This window comes from Desmodus rotundus, chromosome 4 (genome assembly GCF_022682495.2).
Source record: "Desmodus rotundus isolate HL8 chromosome 4, HLdesRot8A.1, whole genome shotgun sequence".
NCBI classification, from domain to species: domain Eukaryota; kingdom Metazoa; phylum Chordata; class Mammalia; order Chiroptera; family Phyllostomidae; genus Desmodus; species Desmodus rotundus.
In genome coordinates, this window is record NC_071390.1 from 19,774,966 (window position 1) to 19,795,429 (window position 20,464).

At 53.6% G+C, this 20,464-nt stretch overlaps 1 protein-coding gene and 1 pseudogene across 5 annotated transcripts in view; one reads left to right on the top strand and one right to left on the bottom strand.

Annotated features, from left to right (window-relative positions):
- SH3PXD2A (SH3 and PX domains 2A) overlaps positions 1-20,464 on the top strand; it is a 227,841-nt gene that overhangs the window by 170,836 nt on the left and 36,541 nt on the right. The window lies entirely within an intron of this gene.
- Positions 43-11,091, bottom strand: LOC139440864 (large ribosomal subunit protein eL8 pseudogene; annotated as a pseudogene).

Below are 20,464 nucleotides of genomic sequence, written 5' to 3' on the forward strand. Positions count from 1 at the left end.
GGAAGAATGTCTCCACCGCTCGGGGTGATTAACCGGCTTGCATTAATGCAACGCCGGGGTGGCAGCATGGGTGTCACTGTCCACCCCACACTCAGGGTCCCCGAGTCCTTTGAGGCCCCTGGGGAAGGCAGCTCCGGGCTCAGGGACACCCGACAGCAGCTCGCCCCATAGGGTCACGTTAGCAGCCAGGGTCCAGGCAGGGCTGGGGGAAGGCAGGCCGGCCATGACGTCACTGTGGGGTTCAGGTCCTTGGGCCCCTGGAGTGTGGTCTGAGGAAAGGCCCGGCCTGTGGGGGTTGGCTGGTGTCTGAGCAGTAAGCCTCCTGTCTCCTGCCGAGCTGAAGGCTGCCAGGACCTGGGAAGAGGGCCCAGACAGGGGGCTGAGGCCAGGTCCTGGAGCCAGGGAGGGTCCTGCTGCAGCCGCCCTGTCATTGGGAGCTGAGGCTTTGTCTTGACTAGGTCCCTTCAGGGGGCTGCTGGTCCCCAGGTCCTTGCCCAGTGGACCCAAGTGCCTCAATGCCCTGGGCACAGGGGTCTGTAGGTAGAGAGCAGAGGCCAGTTTGAGGTGCAGACCTGTGTGGCCCCCCGCAGGGTCAGGACCACGGGCCCAGGACATTCTCCAGCAGCTTGCTGGGAGTCTGCTGGCTTGAATTGGCTCTGTTTTGGTTTCGGTTTGCTGCAAGGGAAGGACCATGCACAGGAGCCTCTCTGGGCTGAGTTTGGAGGATACTCCTGGGGGAGGGGCCTATTCTCCTTTTCCTGTCCCTCTCACTTCCCTTCCAATATCCTGAGCTCTGAAAGGAAGGCAGACCAAGGGATGACTGTACTCATTCTGTAGATTAACTGACACACAGAAAATTGGAAGGGGATGAGTCATCTGAGGTCAAAAGCAGAACAGAACAGGAATGTTCCTGGGCCCCTGAGTCCCCTGCTTGTGGGCAGCAAGTAGCTGTAGGGATGCTAAGAAAATCCCAGGGGGTCTCCTGGGCGAGGGGCGCTTAGGCTGTGATGCCAACATAGACCTGACTCATGGCTCCTCGTGGGTTTGGGGTCTTCGAAGCCTGTTCCCTGCACAGAGAGGTCAGGCTCTGCCTTTGGGCCTGGAGTCACTCCCAGCAGCCATGTCCCTATCGTAAAGCCTGGGCCCCTCACCCCAGGTGCCCACACAGGTCTCCTTTCTGCAGTGTTGCCTTCTGCTTTTGTCCCAGTACCAGTCCTACCTCCTTTCCCCCACCCTCCACCCCAGGGAAGCTGCATTGTCATGGGGACCTGGCTCTGGAAACCCTAACCACCCAAAGGAGGGGATCCGTACTGGTGGAATTGGAGACACCGGCTGAGGAGGGAGAGATGTTTGTTTTGGAGCTTGCTCCAAAGAAAGGCAGGCCCACTTCTCCGTATAAGGTCAAGTCTGCTCAGAAGTAGACTTCTGGCTTAGGGACCCTTCGGCCACCTCACTGCCTTGGAGCAGCAGGAGGAGTTGGTACCAGCCACTAGCCAGGATGGCTCAAGAAGCGACCCCAAACAAAAGGAAGTCAGCCTGCTTGCTGTACGAGAGACTACGCCCGATTCCCAGGGACGGGTGTGTCCTCTGCCATCCCAACCCACATCCCCGCACCCTGGGAACACAAAGAGTCCTGCCCCAGAGCAGAGGAGGAAGAGGGTGGACAAAGTGGGGGTTCTGGGTTAGGCCTGGAGGAGGCAGAGGGACCTACTCTTCTGAAGAGTCCGGGTGGCTGTTTGAGGGGCTCAGGCCACCCAACTCCCGGAGTAGCCTCGTCTGGCACACCGACCCTCTGAGGGAGCTCTGTCCCTGGTAGCACAGCTCAGCCCACCACCTGCTGGTGGGGTGGTTTCAAGTCCCTTAATACCTCTGGGCCTCAGTTGTGCCTTCTGTAAATTAGGAGGGACAGGTGTCTGCTTAGAAGTGAGGCCTGGAGAAGATGGCTTCTCGGAGCCCTATCCCAGGTCTGAATTCCATGGTTGGGTGTCAGGTTGGGAGAGCCCTCCGGAACGTGGCTTTTCCACTTCTCTGGGTTTTGTACCTTTACCCTTGGTGGAGACAGATGTTTACACAGGGACCTTGCAGTGCTGTGTTTACCGTGCAAACCTACATTAGCTGTTGCCGTTAAAAACCAGGAGGCCTGGACTGTACAACCAGCTTAACCAGAGAAGCTAAGTGGGTGGAGGGGAGAAAGGAAGAGAGCCAAAGTACAGATCCCTGGGTGGGTGGTTTCCCAGTTTGAGGGAGCTGGACGTCTGATGGTGGGGGAGGGGAGGTGCATTGTGCATCCTGCAAGCTGGCTTTGGAAGGAGTGGTGAGTGAGGCTTCTGAACTCTGAAACAAAGACCCAATTGTGATGCCTTTGACCTTGGGACTTGGTGAGTGTGTCGAGCCATTTCCACTCAAATTGTTAGGACATAGGTTCCAGTTTGCACTAGTCCTGCCCACCCCCCACCCCACACACCCCCAGGGCCTTGCCTTGCTCACTGGGAACCAGGACTCTGCCTGTGTCCCCGTTTTGCTGGGCTGGAAGTCCCTTGAGTAGAGTGTCTGTAGAGGGATCCAGCCACCTGTGGCTTCACCTGCTGATCAGAGCCCTCTGCCTGGGACGTTAGCCACAGAGCACTTTGGAGCTGTGGTTTTGCCAGCACTCTGTAATCTTACTGGTCTGAAGGGAGGTGTGTCTGAAGGACAACTGAGAGTCAGTAAAGAGTAAAAACCAGGTTCAGGCTGCGTACTTCACATGTATCGTTTACTGCAATCATGGAAAGACCCACCCCATGAAGTAGAAGGCCCTTTAACCATTTTGTGGCTAAAGTAACAGGCTAAAAGATTAAGTCATTTCCCTACAGTCCGATAGCTGAGATCTCTCCCCTCTGAGGAGGATGTGTGGGAAGGAGAGTGGGCTGATCCTGGGTAGGATCATCCCGGAGCTGCTCATGCTGCGGGTCAGGGAAAGACAAGGGCTGGCTGAGATGACCGTGTGGCTCCCTGGAACGTCACTGCAGAAGGGCTCCTCTGTGTCCTTCCTTCCAGCATGGTGCTCATAGGTAGCGGGAAGTCATGTTGTTAATTGTTCCTTTGAACTTGAGGACAGCCGAGAGGATTAAGGAGGAGGATGTGTACTCAGCACTGAGGACAAGCCTATTCCAGGGGACACAAGTGGACAGAAATCAAGGACGGTCCAAGTGAGACCTGAGTGGCTTCAGGGAAAGCATTTTTTGATCAAGCAGTGGGCCTGGGACCCAGCCAGGAAAGGTTCTTTCTCTCCATCAATCAGCAGGGACCGATCCAGCGGAAAGATTCAGTAGTTTTGTTAGTTTTGCCAGCCAGCAAGCATGCATCTGCCGTTGCTGTCTTGTCTCTGGAAACCCCTCTTCTCGTGACATAAACAGTGGTGTCTGAGATCTTCCTTTGTAGGACATTCTAATGGCTTGAAGACTACATTGGCCTCACCTTGCATTAGGCACAATCTGCTCTATTTTTTATTTTATTGATTTTAGAGCAAGAGAGAGAGGAAGGTGGGGGGTGGGGGGAAACATCAATTTGTTGTTCCACTTATTACTATATTCATTGGTTAATTCTTGTATGCGCTCTGACCAGGGATCGAGCCTGCAACCTTGGCCTACTGGGATGATGCTCTAACCAACTGAGCTACCTGGCCAGAGCCAGACATAATCTGGTCTAAGTTCTGGCAGAGTGGTGATGGCAAGGTCCCAGTTGCTCTGATTTCTGTGTTGAGCAAAGCTGCATGCAGCATTCCAAGATTGTTTCTCTCTCAGGACTAGGGGCCAAGGAGGGATGTGCGGATATGAGTCAACAGACACTCATTCTTTTCCTGCCTTTCCTTCTCTGACTCTTTGCTTCTTTCCTGGCACCAGCGTGATAATGTTGGGAGCCCTTACACTTCCCTGGAGGTGCACGGCTATAGGAGCAAAGACCAAAGCATGGTGCTGGCCGGCAGTTTTGAGCTCCGCTGGCCCATCCAGGTGCGAAATTGTACAGGTGAGAAAAATGAAGCCTTGGATAGACATCCACTCAGACTTGCTCACTATTAAAAGGATTATTGAAGATTATTGGAAAAATGCAAGAAAATCTCACTAAACCCAAGGGTGGGAAGTCCACCCCAGCCTCACGGGGCCTGGGAACTGAGAACCAGAAAGTCGACATGAGCCAAAGCAGCTTCTCTCGCCTCTGTCTCTCTCAGGTACCATATGGATTTAAAGCCTAGCTTTGGATTTCTTCTAGCTGCAGACCAGCCTTGCTTCTCTTCCTGTTCACTCAGAACAGCAGCCTGGTCTGCTGCTGCTGGTTTGTCAGAACTAGACTCTGCGTGACTCTTCAGTGGAGGTAACCAGTTGACAATGACCCCTGGTCCTCTGAGTTCCAAATTTGATGTTTGAATTCTATTGGTTCCTGGCAAGCCAATGGATTGACAGACCTTAGATCTGGTGTCCAGCCCTGGCTTAGTCAGCTGTGTCCAGAAGTGCCATGGGGTATAAACGTGGCTTCCTAGCCAACTTCTTCAACAGCGGCTGTTGGAAGGCAGGTTTTAAAGAAAAGAGATACAGAGGGAGTGAGGTACCCCAAAACCTGTTGGCTGCAACTGTTTTTGCTTACTTTGTCATGGTGCGCATAGTGGGGAGAACCAAGAATCAGGAGTCTGAAAACTAGGTTTATATGCTGTAAGTTGGAATCACTTAATTTCTGTTTCCTCAGAAGTATAAGGGGGCAGTGACACATGCTATGTGCCCTTTTTTTAAAAAAAAAATAATGTAACCATTCATTATTTGACACCTATCTTTATCACTGAGACAAGCTAATAAGCTTTCAGTTTGTCGTAATGATTATTTTGTGATGTCAAAAGGTAGTGCATTCTTCAGCTACATATTTTATGTGTTGGAGTCTTCCTAACATTGAGGATGTGTATCTTCTGTGACTTAGATATTTATTTTCATGAACATTGTTAGAACTGGTTCTACATGGGCTTCTTGGAAGGGAGAAATATGCTACATATAGTATTCATTCATTTCACTATTCTCAAATACCTCCTCTGTCAAGGCCTTGTGTGGATTGGGTGCATCCGCATACGGTCCCTATTGTATGGGACCGAGACTGTAGTTGTGAGCATCCCTGTGAGCATACAGGGATGGACTGTAAGGTAGAACTGAGGTAGTCCTGCACACTTGCTGTTGTCTCAAGTGGACTTCTGTGTATCTGCTGTACTTTGGCTTAGTTTATGTGCTCACTAAGGAGCCACCTGCTTGCTAATTCGGACTGCCCAGCTACCCCTAAAAAGAGATGTCCCAATAAAGACAGGACAGGCTATTTCTAGAAAGGTGGGTTTATTGCAGTCCGCATTGCAGAGAAGTGAACTAACACTCTAAACTCCACACCAGCCATTTAAGAGTTTGGTTCCAATGAGCCAGCCCCATCCGGATGTGGGAGGACTGGCCCCCATGAGGTCCCGTTCAGCCATCAGAAAGCCTTGGTCTCTGACAACTCTCTCTAAATGGGGCACATGTGTGTTCCTGCTGCATCAGCCTAAGCAGCAATTCCAAGGTCCATTCTGGTCCACGACAGTCTTTGGTGTGTACTTGTTATCCACTTCACAGAGCTGGCTGGAAGGGAAGGGGCCGTAGAGCACAGATCCAGGAGCAGAGGTGGGCATAGTTGGGGAAGGCTGTGTGCAGGAGTTGGAGGCATTGAGCTGGGATCTGGAGAGAGGAGGGTTAGGGTGGCAGAGACAGGAGGGAATTTCAGCTCCAGGTGGGCTTGTTGGGGCTGACACAGCAAGGCAGGTCCATGGTTGCCTCAAGCAGTGTGTGCTGATGGAGAAAGTGGAGGCTGGGCAGTGGAGGGTGGAGCCATAGAGAGCAGGGGGTAGGACTGGGACCTGAGAATAGTGGCACTTTGAAGCAAGTGATCCTGGCTGCGGGAGGAAGGTGGCAGGGGAAATGTGTCCAGGGACGAAAATCACTCTTTCCTTTAGCTAGATCTTCATAGGCTGTTGCTAGGGGGTGTCCAAGGGCTTGTCAGCACTGAGCACTGCCAGCCCCCTGCCTGGAGCCAGCTGCAAGGTGGCTCAGTGGGGCAAGGGGTTCCGGGCGCCCTCTGCCTCGCCTCCACCTGCTGGGTTTGGGCAAGTGGAGTGTCCGGTCACTCTGACTTCACATTGGCTTTGTGGACCAATCCTGCCCCAAACTCCTCCAAGGCCATTTTTCTTGGAAAGTCATTTCTGAGCAAAAAAGTATGGCACAGTGGTGACTTTGGAAATCCAGCGGAATTGCCAGAGGGCTCATCCCAGCCTCGGCCCCAGGGCAACACCTTCCCTTTTGCGGGGCAGACACGTTTACACTGAGTCTGTCCACGAGCACCTCCCAAATGCTGCTTTTCTGGGCTTGAACACCAGGAGAGCGGCTGAACCACACACACAATGCTCAGACCCCAGCAAGGCCAGTGTCCAGGTGATCAGTTGTCACTAACTCCGTTACGGTAGTTGACTCAGTGCCAGGCCAGGGCCTCGAGGTGCCAGAGACCTGTGAACAAAACCCCACCCTCTCAGGGCTCCCATGTAGGGAGAGCCAGTCACGAGTGAACCAGGAAAGTAATGGCAGATTTTGGAAATGCAGTGCAGGAAATAAACAGGGTGCCGACAGCAAACACGCAGCGGGGCGGGGGCGGATAGAGTGTGGCTGGGAGAGGCCTCTCTGAAGAAGTGCCAGGAAAGCTGAGATGCATGGAGCCTGGTGGACGGAGGGACAACCGGGGGGCAGCGGGTCTGGGGGACAGAGGGGGTGAGTGAGGGCAGAGCAGGAGGAGAGGCCAGGTGGTACCAGGCCAAGGCACGTTGTTCTAGGTATGGCGGCCACCACCCTCCCCTGGGAGTCTTACAGTAGAGCCAACAGGTGCCCGCATTCCCCTCCCCAGGCATACCTTAGCCCAGGTGCCCAGGCAGCAGGCAACACGGGAGACCTTCTGCCCACCCGCAACACACATACAATGCCTTTGTCCCCAGTAGAAGTGACAGGCCTCACCACAAGGTTTCCTCCACTCTCACATAACAGACTCCCACCCTGGAATCAGCACTGTCTGGGGAGCACAATTTGTCAGGATCAGGGAATTCGGGTGAAGAATGTGCCCCTTGTTCTGTCCCCAGATTATCCCGCAGCCATGTGGTATTACACCCCTCAGCAGCTGGGTTTTCAGTAATGACCCTGGTGGGAGTGGGGTTACCCAGGGTAATCACCCTCACCTCTCTCAGCATCTTCTCAGAGCCATAACCTCACCCTCTGCGTTCCCAGTGCTGACCTGCATTCCCTGTCCCCGCTGCAGGGGACCGGACAGGCTGACGCAGTTAGCCCTATTGCCCCAAGAAGCCTGGTGGGAGCCAGCATTCACCGGGGTTCCCCATCCTGGAGCTGAGCTGTGGAATCGCAGTAAATGGAGGGGAGCTTCTGGCTTGCATAACCCTCAAGTTCATTTCTGTATACGTTTGAAGCATGCTATATGAAATTATTGGGGTTTTTTGTTTCGTTGAATTGCCTCAGCCCCAGCTTCTACATTTCCCTTCTTAGGCACCTCTCAGGCTCATGCAAAAATGCATTTGCTTCCCCTAAGCTTTTATTGGACTGGATGATGGGGAAGTGGCCCAGGCACCACGGGAGGCGAGAGAGGGCCAAACTCAGGGAAAGAGTCTGCCAAGGACTGGCCGTGAAGAGAGCGAACCACAAGGCGGTTTGAGACCGGTGCACTGTGATAGCAAATCCCTCTCTCCTCTTACATCTGGCCCGTCAGCATTGCCACAGTCCGCCCTCGGATCGTGGTGTCCCAGACCCCTCTGTTTTAAGGAACATTCTAAGCCCAGCGGCCTGAAGTCTGCGTGTCTGTTTCCTTAGTCTCCTGCTGGCGGGTCACTGGAGAGGTCGAGGCCACCTGGGGAGTGCCTGCTCATGCCAAGTAGTGAGGGATTTGAGGCTGTTTTCAAGTTGACCTCTCTCCAAATCAGCATATTTTGTTTTATAAGATATGAAACTGTGGTTTATAAAACATGTTGGTAAAAGGAAGGGGAGATGTTAGCATTCCATCTTTCTGAGGCAGCAATGGAAGCCCAGGGTGGTTAAGTGACTTCCCTCAAGGTTGCACAGCCGAGAGGTGGGGCATGGGTTTCCAACAAACGCTATTTATCCAGAGTTTGGAAATCTTGATGGGTGGAAATCTCTTCCTTGTGGATTTGACTTCTTTGGAAAGCCAAGTCCAAGAGTGTTCTGCTGTGCTGGATCCCCAGGAGAGTAGAGCTCAGTCCCACTGAAACCCTGGCTGAGGAAGGAGAAAGGCCAAGGGGAAGGTGCTGACTCAGTTTCCTGCAGAAAAGTTCCAGCATTCGACTCCGCCAGGTCCATGGGCCAGGCCCAGACCTAATAGGCACTTGCGGTCTTCCCAGAGATCTGCTCACCAGGGCCCTGGCAGGCGGGGCTGAGGGTGTGAAGGCAGAGCACGGGCCGTGGTGGTCAGGTCCCCAGCTCACTCTGCCTTCCCCTTTGTCCAAATAATCTGACCCGACCTGGCTCCACTCCCAACCCCAGAGGGCCCAAGGAGGAGCTGCCATCCTGCCTCCCTCTGCCTCGTCTTTCAGCGGTCTCAGCCTGTCTGAGTGAGGTGCTACACACAGGGCCTGCTTCTATAGGATGCAGTTTGCTCATACAGTCGACAAACACAGAGCACCTACTGTGTGCCCTGCAGGGTGCCCAGCACTGGGGTGCAGCAGTTGACAAAAAACAGCTGTCCCTGTCTCCCCTTCACTGGGGTGATGGCATTCCAGTGCTCTCTCTCACCTGCAGGGCAAAGGCCCGGATGCAGTGACTCAGTTGTTTTCACAGTGCACCTACCACGTGCGAGGCAGAAAGCACAGTGTTGCTGGGGTAGGTGGGTGGTCAAGGAAGTCTTCTGGAAAGGGTGGGCCTCACATGAGGAAGGAGCTAAAGGAGAAAGCTGCTCTAAGATCAGCAAACCCGAATGACTCGGGCAGAGGTATGGAGGGTGGCGTGGACGAGCCTGGTCTGGCAACAGTGCCTGGGGCTGCCTGAGCGAAGACGTTCTCCCAGCGCTAAACAGGCTGGAGGGGCAGGCAGGCCCAAGGGCTCGAAGGGCCTCAAATGTCAGGTGAAGGAGAGTCCCCTGTCCTTCCATACCAAGCTAGGGAGACATGAAGCCTCACGCCCGCTCAGGGCTGGGGCCCACTGAGGCCCAGCCCCCCGCCCAGGTGAGGCGGGGAGGTGAGCAGGCTCCTCAGCTCCCCAACCGTGGGCCCCTCAGCCTGGTGCAGAAGCTGGAGCTGAGAGACAGGCAGCGAAGAGGCAGGCCCCAGACTTGGAGGCGCTTCCTGTGTATTGTTCAAACAGACCCCTTTTTTCATACGGGGGAGTGGTAACTTCCCCCCATAAGGTCACCTTCAGAGGCTCCAATCTGAGAAAGCAGACTTCTCTGTTTAGAGCCACCATTTCTTGGGCCAGGGTGGGGCTGGCCCATGGGCTGGCTGTGCAGCTACCCCCAGACCAGAGGTTCCGCCTCCTGGCGCCTTTTGTTCATCCCTGCCCCCAGGAAGGTGGTAAGGTCACTGTTGAGGTTGGCCAGACTTCCAGTCCTGGTGTTTGTGGGCACTCTGCCTTTCTCATTTGTTGACTGTACTTCTTTTTTCCTTTTTTTCCTGAAGGAGAATTTTTATTACTTTTATGTACAGAAAACTCAGCAGTATACACGCAGCCCAGCTTGGTGGCCAGTTCCTTAGCCTTGGCCTTTTCCAGCTCAGCAATGTGAGCCACCAACTTGGGACCCAGGACTTGCCTCCCCAGTGGCAGGGGATCTCATCATATCTGCCATTGTAATCAGTCTGGAGAGCTTCCACCAGCTTAGCCAGAGCCCCTTTGTCTTCCAAGTTAACCTGTGAAGGCAACGGTGGTGCAGGTCTCCCTGTGGACTAGGCGCCCCAGCCTGGCCTTCCCCCGGATGATGCAGGAGGGAACCCCATCTTCTGCACAGGGCAGGCACAAAGACGACCAGCTCGATGGGATCCACGTTGTGCACAGTCATCACCAGCTGGGCCTTCTTGTTCTCCACCAGGTGGTGACCCCTTCAACCCCTGCTCGAAGGACAGGTGGCCTCTTGGTGGGGACATCCTCTGCCGGCAGCCTTTTTCTCTGCCCAGGCCAGCAACCTCGGCTTCTTCTCTTGCTTTGTCTCTGGCCGGTCCTTGCGGGCCAGCTCAAGCAGCTGTGTAGCTGTTTGGCGGTCCAAGGCCTAGGAGAACTGGTCACTGGCAGGAGGCATTTTCAGACATTTATAGAGAATAGTCCTTGGCCGCTGCAGCTGAATGTAGTGGGGCCATTTGACAAAGCAGGTGAGGTCCCTTTTGGGCTGGATGTCCTGTCCGATGCCAAAATCTTGGGCCTCTTCTCAAACAGGGGGTTCACCACCTTCTTGGCCTCCTGCTTCTTCATGACAGCAGGGGCAAGCACTACCTTCTTCCCCTTAAGCCTTCTTTCCCTTCAGCATCTTGGGTGGCAGGAGGAGAGAAGACTGTCTATACTTCTAATGGATGCCCTCTCAAGGCTGTAGCCTTCTTTCTGCTCATCATGTCCCCTCCCCCATCTTTTGATCGTGGCAGGATTTTGAGCTGCTGCCATCAGGATGCACCTGGGGTCTCCAGTCCTGCACCAGGGCCTGCAGGACCTACGAGCTTCTCCTGGGCCTGGCAAGCGACCTCCCTGTGCTCTGGGAGGCTTTCTGCCAGTTCCAGCCACCCACCTCTGGCTTGAGGCATTAGGTCGAGGGATTACCACTTGGTGCAGGGCTCAGGGTGTCATCTCAACAGGCAGAGTGACAGTGTACCCTCCTGGAAGGAATGCCAGGATTTTAAGAGGAACTAGGTTTAAGGTCAATCGAGGTTCTAGGCTCAGCCACCCACTGACCAGGTGACCTTAGGAAAGCCACTTCACCTCTCTGAGCCTCGGCTTTCCTCACCTGTGGAACGGAGGTGTGATTAGCAGCGAAGACAGGGACCGCGGCTGCTTTCCAGATACCAAGCTCCCCCATGCCTCGTGGTTTTGGCCAGGTAAGAAGCAGACCTCTCATCGTTGTGCTTCTGGGGCTCCCAAGATCCCCTCTCACCTCTGGGGCTCTGAGAAAAAGCCACTTTCAGCTCAGAGGGAGCAGGCAAGGGGAGTTTGACTATGTTGGCAAGCCTACAGCCGGCTCTCCTGAGCAGCCAAATGGGTCACTGGCTGCAAACATCCCTGGGTTTGTAATGATGATCACAGGGCTCGTGGGCTCCTGGACACCTTTGGAATGGGTTTTGTGAGGCCAAATGCTTTGCAGATTAAATTTCCGGAGAAAGAGCAGCTGAGAAATAGTCTTGAGCTTTGCTAAGCCACTTCTGGGCTATGACAGCAAAAGGTGTGTGTGTGTGTGTGTATGTGTGTTTTCACCCCTAATAAAAGGGAGGGGTGTAGGCAAAAGAGGAAGATAGTCCAATCCCCAGCCTTCCTTTCTCCTTCAATTTGCATCAGCCAATGGGACTACTTGTGCTGCCCTGTTGTCCAGGATGGTGCTGGTAACAGAGGGAATATGATTGTGTTGTGGAATTTCATGGTAGGGGTTGGGGGGGCTTGTTCCCCCCTTTTTAAAATAAAGTAATGTTTTGAAGAGTTGCCCTGGAAAACTGCTGAAAGCAGAGAGGCTGACGGACATCTTTGGTCATGTCAGACGAGGACAAGATTATCCGAGTGAGCGAGGGTGTCTCTCCCTGTTAGTGGTGCTGCAGGGTTCCAGGGATATCCTGCCAGAAAGCAAGCAAGGGGCCATAATCACAAACAGGCCGAGATCAGTTTCAACCAGAAGTATTACTTTAGCTCTTGGCATTGCTGAGGAAGAATGCCGTTTCCCTTGCCCCTCCTCCTCTATCCTTCTCAAGTTCAATAAGATCTGTGAAAGCAATAGATCTGGGGCTTAAAGAGAGGCCAGAACTCAAGCCAGTGAAGGGTCCCAAAGGCCCAGAATGGGAGGGTTCCATCAACCTCCACTGGGATTGTTGGGGGGTGGTGTTGCCTGGCCTGTTTGCTGTCCACATTCTTCCTTGGGGTAAACGGGAGAAGCCAGTTTTCCCAGAGTCTTTCTTGTCTGCCTGGGGCCTCCTCACCTCCATCTTGCCCACCAACCCAGTGTCCTCCTGACCCTTGTGCATATTTAAGCTGGCACTTGTGTGTGTGTTTGCCATGTACTTAGAACTGGGGGTGCGGGAGGCGGGGGAGAGGTCAAGCAGGGATATAATGAAACTGGCTCAGCACATTGGAGCAGCCTGACCACCCTTGAAAAGGAAAAAATCATGGGTCTCTCACCTCTCTTCACCCCAACACAGCCCTGGGAACTCAGCCTCTCACCCCCACCCTCCACCTCAACCCACACCCCCAGGCGGGCACCAGATCTACTCCTTCAGGCTTGGGTATGAGTAGCGCTGCTCCCCAGAGTCCTGACTGTGAGGAGCGCCCCTCCCCCGGCATTGGCAATGGTTGCAGGACCAGGGCTGGCCAACGCCTCGCTCTCCTGGCCAACAAAGCAGGGGGTTTTAACTGTTCCTTGGAGAAGAAGAAGGATGTTGGCCTCATCATTGGGGCTTTGCATGGGGAGAGTGGACATCCAGAGCTCCTGCCCCAGTGCCTCCCTGATGAGTGTTTAACCCTATCTTCTGCTTCTGAGCCCAGCCCTGTGCCCTGGACTCACTACACAGCCAGACACAAGTTCACCCACCTCTTTGAACTTAAAGGGCTCCCACTTTTGATGGGGCCAGAGCAACCTGTCAGCACTGCTGGGGCAGCTTGGAGGAGGATCTGGATCCCAAGGGCCTCGCGTGCCTTCCATACCCCCATCTCTCAGCCCCTGTGGGGCCACCTCACCACCTCAGAGCCCGTGGAGGAGAAACTTCATTCTAGAAGTGATTTCAGGGTTGGGGGCCCTGGATGGGGTCAGAGCCTGGATGCAACTCTGATCCAGAGACCAGGACAGAGGGGGATGGAGACGCATCTAATGGACAGGCCTGAGCTGGGGAGCCAATGGCGATATTGCTCACTTCTTGGGGAGCAAAGTTATGGCCTGTCTGGAACACAGCTGGGGTGCCTTGGGCGGTCATGGCCCACCTCCACTCCCAGACATCTGTTGTCTTACTCTCTTCAGGCCTCCCCACCTTAGAACGACTTCTAGAATAGAGTGTCTCCTCCCAAGGGCTGAGTCAGGGTGGGATGATCCCATGGAGGGCGGGAGGAGGGCATTGGAGAGCAGGAAGATCCATCAGTGGCTTCCCAGCTTCCTGTCCCATCTCTCTGCCCTCAGCCGCCAGGATCTTCCTGCTGATCACAGTGGGTGTTGATCAAAGGCTGGGCCTGGTTCAGAGTGGAGAAAACCAAACCAAGCAAACAGGTGTGTGTGTACTCAGGAGCTGGAGACCAGGCATTCCTGCAGCCCCCACCTTTTATCTCCTGCTCTGTGCCAGGCACCAGGACACAGAGCCAAAAAAGGAAGACTTGATATCCATGTTACGGAGCTGAGTCTCCTGGCGAAGTAGGCAGTTACTTGCTTCTGATCTCACGGCGGCTGATGATGTGTTTTGGGCCAGGGTGGTGACTCTCTGCAGACCCCTTTTCTCTGGGTCTTGGAAATGCTAGGCACCAGAGATTGATAGGGTAGAGATAGAAAGAGCTCCATCATCGATTGGTATTCATGGGTGTCAGTCACACTGCCTGACCAATTACTGTAGCTGGGGTAAGTCTAGAATGAGGCCTTTGGATCTGGTCTGAGTGTGGACTGGGATGGGATCTGCACCAGATCGGCAGTTAGGAACTGGGAAGACAAGATGGTGTCCAGAGGCAGGAGACACAGAAGGGGAAACGGGACAGGAAAAGCTCGGAGAGAGAGCCTGTGCTTAAACCGCCACAACCCAGCAGGGCCTTCGGGATGGTTATTTCAGAGTCAGGGTAGTCAGGGCTCAAGTTAGGCCCATTTGCTATTTTCTGGAGACTTTTAATACTAGAAATGATGGGAAAGGCAAGGAAGGGATGTATCAGGCAGCATGCCACGCCCCATTGTCCCTGTAATCACTACCACTGCCCTGCAAAGCACAAGCAGTGCGGCGTCCATTTTACAGATGAGAAAGCTGAGGCCCAGAGCGTCCCTCCCTGCAGGCTCTGCGGCTGCTGGGCCATCCTCTGCAGGTCCCTAGGCCCTGAGTGGGGCATCGTGGCGGGGAAGCTGTTTTTGGCATAGCACTCTCCCCACCCACCCTGTGGGGTTTGGGGGCAGCGGGTTCCTGGGGCTCTCTATGGGTCCAGAGCTCTAAGCTGCACCCACCAAAGGGAGGGCTTCGTGTTTCCTGTGGGAGGAGCCAGGGCACCTGGCCCCTGTGGAGGCCTGGGGCTGGTAAGGGTGCTTTGAATGAGCTTGGGGAGGGGCTGCCCATCTCTCTACATTCCTCTAAGAGCCCCACCCATGGTGCAGGCTTGTCCATGGGGCTTGGCCTGGGGGACCTCCCTGAGCTTGAGCTTTCATTCCTGTGAGGGGAGAGGCCCACATGAAAATGGCCCGGTCAGGTGTAGGAGCAGACTGAGAGAGCTGGCGGATGGGAGTATCCGCTTCCTGGGTTATCTCCCACAAGTTATGCAATAAGCAGCAAAACTGCCCAGGCCTCCAGTGTCTGCTCACAAATCCCTCTAGGTGAGCTATGAGTCAGGTGCCTCCTGCATCTGGGGGGCTGGAGGAGGGAACACTGCCCAAGGGCTGAATAGCTGCCCTGGATTCTAGCAGGGCAGGTACCCAGGGCCAGAGTGGCGGGAGTCAGAGGCAATGCCCAGCACTGACTCCACACTGACCCCTAGAACTGGACTCGAGATACTGAGGCAAGAGGGACTGTGGAGTGGATGGAGAAGCCAGGCGGGGAGGAGGAAGGCTTGTGCTCTTCTGTCTGTGCGTTTCATTTTCAATAACTGCTAACCGAGCTTCTTCTTTATCCGGAACATTGAGCCATGCAGGGGGCTGAACAGGATGCCAAGGTGAGCAAGACTTGGCCTTTGTCCTCAGAGAGCTCCTGATCAAGCGGGGCAACAGCTAAGCCAAACATGAGGTCAGGGCGCTGGGGAAGCACAGGGCAGGAGAGCAGAATCCCAGCTACAGGAAGTCACAGGGACTTTGCAAAGGTGGTGGCTTTGAAAGATGAGGCCGGGCACTTTGATGGATCTGAGAGTCCATCACATTTGGGGGCTTCTGAGCCCTGCTCATGTGGGGCAGGGCTCAGAAAAGCAAGGTGAAGGGCATCCCCCCCATCCCAGACCCCATGAAAAGCTGTGTTCAAATCCCACTCCGCCACTGAGTAGCCAGTGTGTGGCCATTTTGTTCCTCAGTTCCCATATCTGTCCAGTGGGGATAATATTTTGAAATCTAGGTGGCTATTGGGAAAGTTAACCGAGAGTTGTCATTTTCTTTTCTCTACAACACAGGGATGGGCTGCTGTCCAGGCTGCGCAGCAAGTTGCATGCAGGGGAAGTTAGGAGTCCATCAGGTTTCTGAAATTGCCCAGAACAATAGTCCAGCCAGCTCCATCTACCTATAACCCAGAGACTTTTCACAGCGTTTTTCCCATCTCCTATCTTAGAGTAATTCTATAGGGGCAAGTAGGGCAGGTGGCTTTGTTTCCGTTTTTCAGAAGAAACTGAGTTTCAGAAGGGTACGTGGTGTGCACAAGACCTCGAAGCTTGCTTGGATTTGCACTCTGGGGCTGCGTGCATATTGTTAACCCAAGGCTCCTGCTGCACGGTCAGTGTTTCCCATCGAGTGGGTCACACAAATGTGTGGTGGACACAGCATTAAGTGGCCTTGAATCCCATCATGAGAAGGTTATTTCTCTTTTAATTCTCTTTCACTCCAGGCTGGGTCGTGAAGAAAGTCTCCACTTGGGGCTTTTGTGTTATTAACACTTGCTGATGTTTTTTATTTGTTCGACCGGGAGAAAAATCTGGCCCCAGCCATAGTGGCTTGCTACAATTTCGCCCTACTGTCATGTCAGAAGTACATAGCATTGTTTCAGCTTGTGTATTCTTCTAGTTATCTTCTATTTATGCCAAAGGATACTGGTTTTCCATTTACTGTAGCATAGGAAAATGTCTTTTTGAAATACTAAGGTATTTAAGATATTTAAAAAAAATAAAAACACTAGGCCCTGGCTGGTGTGGCTCAGTGGACTGAGTGCCGGCCTGTGAACCAAAGGGTCGCTGGTTCGATTCCCAGTCAGGGGACATGCCTGGGTTGCAGGCCAGGTCCCCAGTAGGGGGCGTGCAAAAGGCAACCACACATTGATGTTTCTCTCCCTCTCTTTATCCCTCCCTTCCCCTCTGTCTAAAAATAAATAAACAAAATCTTTAAATGAAAATAAGAACACTAGTACAGGTGCTAGTTAGGTAGACCAGTTGGACATCTGGTACTCTGTAATGCCTTAGGTTCGGGAAACATAGTTGCAGGACATTCCAGGTGACCCTGCTCCCGCAGTCTCCTGGGGTGACGCCAGTGGCTCCCAAATTCCAAGTGGGAAAGGAGCCTGGAAAAGCATCAGCAGCCGTGGTGGCTGCTCCCCACACCGCCTGGAAGAATCCACGTTGTCAGAGGCCCGTTGACGTCAGGCGGTGCTGGATTTTGTAAGGCCTCTATTTAAAATTCCCCAGGAATTAAATAAGGAGGGTTTGGAGGGAGGAATACCCTGGACAAATTGTGGGGTGGGTTTGTTTTGTTTATGAAGATAGTCTTTAAAGTTGAAATTGCCCCCGTTTTATTTTTGCCCCAATTGAAGAGGGGCTGAACTCAGCTGGAAGGGAGGGGACGGTTGTCAGCCTAAGGCTTTCTGTTGCAATCAACTTGATTCTGGGGCCAAGAAGTCTCTGTTTTTAGCAAAGAAAGAAACAGGAAAAAATATATCAAACCCATACATGTGTCTTCTTAGGCACTGGATGGAGTAAGCTAGTTAAAAGAGACAGGCCAACACTGTGTATTTCAAATGACTGGTCGCAGCTATGGAGGGCCCCTCAGCTCTCTTCTCCAGGCTGGAAATATAAGGCACCAGACATGATGCTGGGCTCTTCCCTCTTTGATCTCTCATAACAGCCTGGTTAGCATGTGCTGTTTAATGTTGTCATCTCACTAATGAGGACACTTCCTTCTCTTTCTTTAACCACTTTGAATGGCCAAGTACCACTCTAGTCCAAGGCTGGTTTCCTAAATATGTAGCCCATGTAACACTATGGTACACAGGGTGACTTTGGATGGCATGGAGAAGCAGTGTTAAATACTTGTGCAACACTCAGTGAAAAAAGTGTCCTGTTATAGTTCCCTTCCAAGGCTTCTGATGCATCTCAGTGTGATGGTCAGCTATCTCCGACCCCTCTCTAATAAACCTCCCTTTGCAGCAAAGAGGGAGCTGCCCGGAGGCACGGCTCTTCCATTGCACAGCTCGAATGGACTCCATTGCTTTGTTCTCTACAATTTTATGGTTGGGGCCGGTGGTCCTGGCTGTTTATTCATGGTGGCAATCTGGAGTTTCCTAAACAAATTATTTTCTTGAAGTTAAGGAAAAAAGTGGATTGCTTTAAATATGTATTTACTATGTGAACCACAGCGTATGTAGTTCAAGGATATGGCAAAAGTCATGTGTGGTGTGGAAACAACTGAGGTTTGAGAAATGCTGATCCAAAGTCACTCTCTCCTGGCAAAGCTCTTGGGGAACATACTGTGCCAGAAAACTGTCAGCCGGGGTGCCACTGCCTCGCCCTGCCTCATGCGCTCAGGGTGAGGGAGAGGCAGCCTGGAGAGGGGGCCTGAAGCCACCCGCCAGCCCCCTGCCCTCGAGAGGTGGGCAAGTCAGGGGAATCGGGTCTGCTTTGGAACAGAGGAGCAGCGGGTGAAGGAACTGGTTTCCCGACTCCTCTGTCAGATGGAAATTTGGGGACCTAATAGAATGAGCAGGCAGTGTTGGTCTCTTTCGGCAAAGGTACAGGCAGCTGGAGTCATTTTTAAGGGAAGCTGTGTGGATGTGGTACCAGGAGTCAGACCTGGGCTCTGGTCCTGACGCTTCCCCTTCTTAGCCAGGTGCCTTGGGTGAGTCGCCCAGTGCAGGCATTTCCTGAAGCAGCCCAAACTTCATAGACTTGGGGACAACTTACTGGACTTCCAGTCCCCCAAACTCCAGGAACCTTCTCATCCTTGCTGCCAGGTAGGGTGACCCATACCACCTGATTGCCCAGGACATGCCCAGGTGGTACCTGGTATTTTGGCAACCCCCATTTATTCCAGAAAGTTTGGACAGTAAATCATGAGATCTCTGCTAAGCCACGTCCTTTCATCTCTCCATTCACTACTTTTCATGGTTGGATCTGACCTGTTGTTACCATCTGTTCAGACCTTCTCTTTTGGCCCCTGATCCTGGCCCTGCTTTTGCTAAATGAGATGATGTCACCCCACGGCACTGCTCTCCTCATCCTGGGACTGATTAGAACACCCAGCAGGCCGGGTCCTGGCAGAACCCCTGCTCTAGGTTGTGACCAGTGAGTCGTCCTGCCCTCTGTGGGTGTGGTCAGCCAGCAGCGTCTCCCAGACAGCCCGCATTCACTCCTTATCAGCATCCAGTGTGGCCTGGCCCTGGCCCCTTCCTTCCTGTGGAGTCTTTCTGTCCAGCAGGGCTAACTGCTTTCCAGGCTCTCCCACTTCCCTAGGGAGCCCATGTATCACATGATCCAGACCAGCATTGAGGTGGCTGCCTCCGGCCTTGCTCCTGTCTGTGCCTCCCCAGCCCGGCAGGCCCTTGTCAAGTGTTCTCTAGACCTTTGCACACAGCCCGCCAATGAGAGCCTGCAAGGGGCCCATCGATGCCCCCTCCGCCTCTGCCCTGGGTCTGTTTGCCACTGCCCTCCCAGCGGGCATGTTCCAGCCTGACCACCCACTTCTGAGAGCGAGCCTCCAGCCCCGAACGGGAGTCCAGCAGATCCCCTTCCCCTCACAGCACAGCCCTCGAGGTATCTGTCGACTTCCCTCTTCCTTTTGCCCGGAACACCAGGGGAAATGCCCTTTGCTACCCTGGGCATTTCTTCAAGGGTCCACTTTATGGGACTTTGACCTTGCTGATGTGCTTCTTGGAGACTTACCCCTCCTTGTCTCTGTTCTTTCACAAGCCCCAATCACCTGCCCTCCATCAATGCCATCCATCTTCCCATGCCTCGCCCTGTGTAGCCACGTCTCACCCACCATTTCCATCTTTTACAGTCATGTTTGAAAATACCATTTCGCATCTTCTCTCCCTCCTGAGCCACCTTTGTTAAGGAATCTGTGGCCACAGGCTCACGCCCCTGTGGTCTGCTCTCTAATGGGGTAGGTGGAGGCGAGTGCCCCCCTCACTTTCATCTGGAAATATCGCCACCATGAAGCATCGTGAGCATTACTGGGCAGAGCCACATGTGTTCCCACCGTTCTACCTGGCCCTCCCGCCAGTTGTCCTCCCCTCTCCCTTCTCCCCTCCCCTCCCCTCAGGGTTTGAGCTGAGGTTTGGTGCAGGTCTCCTCTCCTCTGAGAATTCTTCCCTGACCTGACCGCTCAGTTTCATCTTTCACGTCAGCAGTTCCTTCAGCAAACGTTGCGTCAACAACCACTGTGTCTGCGGCCTGGGGCTGTCGGGGTCTCCCCACCCTGCACTTCCTGACAGGCCTCGTGCCATCTTGTATTAGAGACTGCATCCTGCCCCCGAGGCCCACCCGTGATGGGCACAGAACCAGACCCACAGTTTGGAGTAGAGACCTTCCAAGGTCAGGGCCAAATGACAGTGACACCAAGAGGCTCTGTCTCCCTGAGACTCCAGGCACCCAAGACCTCCTCATCCAGCCCTGGCACCAGTCACTGAGCGGCACGGAGGTGTTGGCTCCTTCTTTAAAATAACTGTGCACGCACTCAAACTTCAATAACAGCTCTTTGGTGTGCCTCGCTAGGAAGCAGGTCGTATTATGAATGCTTTTCCTGGGTTAACTCATCTAGCCCTTATAACGCTCTGTGAGGTAGTTACTACTCTAGGTCCTTTTTACAGGCGAGGAAATTAAGGCTGTTGACCAAATCCATGCATCTAGTAAGTAGCAGAGCTGGGATTTAAACCCAGGCATCCTGGCTCTAGAGCCCTTGCTTAAAACTGTAATTCTCTTCAACCTGTTGTTCTGTCACGTGCCCCTTCTCCTGGGTGCCTCACCCATGGCCTCAGCCTGCTCAGGCCCAGCACTGGGCTTCTGGGCCTATCCAGTGCGGTGGGCAGGCCGGAGCAGGGGAGGGGAAGGGGTGGCAGCAGCCCAGTTCTTGCTGTCTTCCTGCCATGGACTCCACGGAGCCTTCCAAACTGTGACGTAGC